Source organism: Triticum dicoccoides, chromosome 1A, assembly GCF_002162155.2.
Source record: "Triticum dicoccoides isolate Atlit2015 ecotype Zavitan chromosome 1A, WEW_v2.0, whole genome shotgun sequence".
Lineage (NCBI taxonomy): Eukaryota > Viridiplantae > Streptophyta > Magnoliopsida > Poales > Poaceae > Triticum > Triticum dicoccoides.
In genome coordinates, this window is record NC_041380.1 from 297565166 (window position 1) to 297569702 (window position 4537).

Below are 4537 nucleotides of genomic sequence, written 5' to 3' on the forward strand. Positions count from 1 at the left end.
GTCTGCGGTGCGTATATTATCATGCTATTTACACTTAATTTACCAGGTGTATCTTTTCGATAATTTTCTTTCCCATGGTCAAAGTTAACATGATGTTCGTACGTAGGTTATCACGTCTGTGGTGCCTATATTATCATGCTATTTACACAAACATTACCGGGGTATATTTTCAACAATCCTCTCATGGTCATAGTTACTATGGTGTTTATACGTAAATTATCAGGTATATGGTGCATATATACCATACTACTTACAAAGAATTTACGATGGGTATGTTTTCAATAACTTTTTCTTCGGGTCTAAAAATATCCCGGTGTTTGCACCTACATTACAGGTCTGCAATGCACATATTACCGTGTTATTTACACAAAAGTTACCCCGGTTATTTTTTCAACAAATAGAAATAGAATATGGATATGGTTAATATGGGCAACATATGTTCATGACACATCAAGCAGAAATGAAATAAAATGTAATTTTCCTTGTTTAGAATGTCATGCTAAGATGTTAACCCAGGTCAAGTACTCTCACAACAAACATTCTGATGTGAGCATGTTACTTTATAGAAGGCTAATGGAGTTTCTGCATATGTACTAGATGAAAAATCTCACCAGGCAGCATTATATGGTTCCTTGAACTAGCAGCAGGATGGTCTAAGAAGGTCACATCCAGAACAGAGCTTGGACTTTCAGTTTCTTGTTCACAACATAAATATAACCCACCATATAAACTATGAGCTAATCATGTGCGCGTCGAAGACAATCAAAACTATCACGTATCGTATGAATGGCTCATGGCTGAACTGAATCATGTCCAGATGTGGAGAAGAAATCATACTCAATCAGACGAAACTATAAATTTTTGGAAAAAGAACAACGACAAATAATCTTGATTATGTCCTGTTCTGTCAAGGCAGATTAGCAATACATCATAATAATGTGGTTATGCCACTGATACATGTGCTACATCTGTGCATATATATCAATCATTTTTGCACACCGGGATCCAACACACTCAGGCGACTTATTCTGTACTAGCTACTCTGCTAGTACATCAGAATTCAGAAAAGCACCCACCTAGAATTAGTTACTCTGCTAGTACAACAAAATTCAGAAAACTCACCTACCTAGAATTCAGATCTTACCTAGAATTTATATCTTACGGTTGATGTAATGGAGGGTTGCAGCCAGCACCCGGACCTATCAGTCCACGAAGGTGCTGTCTAGCTTCTGCACCTGCACCTTCAAACGAATGCTGCTATTGTATGGGACGAGCAGGGCAAGGACGAGCTCGGACGTGTTTACAAGAAGGAGTTTCCTCGCTCACCTCAAAAGGAACAAGCAAAACAGGGACGAGCACATATGGGAACCAGAACAACGACGATCTCGGAGGTCAGCTCAGACGGGGAAAGCGGCCAAGCCGTCGGTGTACGAGCGGAGCGGCTGTGAGGTCGAGGACGAGCGGCGGAGTTGAGATCGAAGTCGAACGACTGGGCGTTGATGGAGAAGTCTACGGGGACGACCGGCCCAGCCGGCGGTGAGATTGAGGACGAGCTATGGGATCGAGGTGGAGGAATACAGAGTATTGGCGACGGCGGCGAACAGGGGTTGCATCTTATCGCGGCATGGTGAGAGAGGAAAGGAACCGCTTGACTTTGGTCGAATGAATCAGTACGCGTTCACTTCGCGGTGGCATGCATGGGTAAATATGTCTCTACTCCATCTTCTCCGTTTCTAGCAACCCAGTGGCGAGATTGCGACCGTACGATCAAAAAACTGATGGCATCCAGCTCGTGCGTCGGATTTGAAATGGAGGGCATCCAGGTGGTGTGACGTTTTTGCAATCTGTCACAGGGTTGCCAAATACATATTTCGATAATAAATTGGGTTTCGGAGTTGTGTGTCACTCCTTTTTTGACCAGTCTCTGTGAGAGTGTATTTGAGTTATGATTGTAGGGTTGTTTCTCTGGCGAGCCATCTCTCATGGCTGCAAAATAAAAATATAATTACTCTTATGATATAAATTGTGAACGATGACCTGCAAATGCCCAAGCAAAATAGACAATGCAAAATTCAAATGTACATATGTTCTTGTGCACTTTCTATTTTTTTTCTCATGTTAGTTCAGATGTGTTGTGTTGATTTTGTAATCAAAGAAAGATGAAATTTGGTAACGCACGAACATATTGCATGCACATGATGCGGAATTACTCCTATATCTTTGCTAGAAACACCTAAAAAAACAAGTTGATCTGTAAAGAGGAGACATCAGCGCCGTGATGTTTGAAAAATAGTCTTATTACCAAGGACACCACGATTGGTTGTGAGAAAGTCGAGGTGGTTATTGCAAAAGTCGAGTTTTACATCTTACTAGTATAGGGGGCTTTTCATGAAATGTACACTAAGTTGTCTGAGATGCCTCCACTAGAATCTGTACCATTCATGGTTGATTGATGGCCTAGATTGATTTTTTCTATTTTTCTATCACAACACGTGATTCTATACTAGTTGCTCTTAGTTGTTGGACACAAATAAAGTACGCGAGTTGCAACTATGACGAATTTCAATCTGACAAAATTCAAAGATAATTTAACTGGCGTGCGGGAGCTCTACTAATTGGTCCAATATGTGTAGTAGCAGGGGCAATGGGTGTAACTGTGGTAGCGTTGTCCTCATCAGGGTCTTTGAACCCCTACGCACGGGGTACTACACTTGCCTTTGGACATCTCATGCGCACGGGCCAACTGTGCACGGGGTCCAACGGTTGGAAACGGCTATGTGGAGATTAACTCTACCTAAGCACCCTTATTCTACAAACCCTTGCACTTTAGGACCCAACAAATATTAATCTAATAGGCACATCATATTAGCAGTGGATATGAGGAAGAAATAATGCACTTGAAAACAAAGAGGATGAGAGATTCAAAGGTTTGACATGCATGGATGTTGGAGTGGAATGCCTATTGAACTCACACAAGACTTGGAACTCTCCCTTATAAGTGGATATTTGAATTGAAGCATTTAAGTGAGATGGTGGGATAGGTGAGGGTATATATAAACTAGACCCGGAATTCTAATCACACTTCTTAATATAATTTAGAGGCACTCGATGATCAATTTGAAGGATCAAAATCAACAACAAATCGGCAACTTTCAACTGGCTTAGAGGGTCCGACCTAAAGTCATCCGGATGCTCTGATCGACACTATTCCACATGTGCACACTATCATAGATGTTCGAATTATTCGACCAAGGTGGTTTGGAATTGTTGGTGGCTTGCGCAAGTGCTTTTTGTGGCTTCAAATGGAGTTGTCTGGGAGGCTCCATACAAACTAGGATTTGCAACGACTATCTAATTGAATGGATTGGAGGGTCCTTATATACCCTACACATATCTATAATTCTTGTAGTTTTCATATTATAATCCTATCAAACATATTTATCAATTATTTGGACTAACAATATAAAGTTTCAAAGTGCTAGTTGGTGTTTTTTGTGTTTTTGGTTACAGAAATATAGTCCCGCACTTAAAAAATAGAGAAAATTGAGCGGAAGTTTCTACGACGAAAGAAGATCATGCACCGTTGTTACTTGGAAAGATGCTATTACTTGTTTTTTTTATCTATTTTTCCTGGTGAAAACAATCTTCTCTTTACTTTTATGTGTACTTTCATTTTTACAAAAAAATTCCATAATACAAAAAACACTTCAAACCATACGATACACGCGTAATTTATTGCAATTAGCAAACTAGTGAGATTGATAATTTCACTAGACTTGTTAGAAAATAGTTGATGGAATAACAACTATACAGTATGAGAAAAAACAAATAAATGTTTGTTCGAACATACTGTGAAAAACTTGTTATCGATGTATTTAGTGACAAGCATAGCAGCTGGTATAAATAATGAAGAGTACAATATCCCAGCATGATTCTCCATCAAATACCACTCACACGACCTTGGTTGGTCTTTGCACGCAGGGGAAACCTAGAACCATGTCGCAAGGCAGTTCCCTTGAGCTTTATGCTGCTTACAAATACATTTCCGTTAAATTTGGCAATGGCGGTGTTGGCGCGTTGTTCCACCTCTAGAGATGTTGCTTTTGAAGAACCATTCTTGTAGTCCTAGTGTTGTCAAAGGTGATCGGTGTGGCTACTCGACGTGGATCATCATTGCTTTTCTTTAAATGCTTGTATGCATTCTTTGTTTTGAATAACTCTTGACATTGAGGCTGGGATGCAACTCATATCGTATTCATATTACTTTCTCCATTCTAAATATACTACGTATTGGTAGTTTCAATTGAACTACCAAAACTTCATATATTTAGCAACGGGGGAGTACTATATATGAAAAATAACATTGTGCCATTCCACATGTGATATGATATAAGAGTAACGTGCTAATTTGTTTCAAAAAGACACGCACAACTAAGAGCATCATTCACCATGTTGGTCTCTTGGACCGTATGGAAAGAGAGAATCGAGGGTATTCCCCACAAAAGCGCCCCACCACCGATTTTGCTTAACACAATCA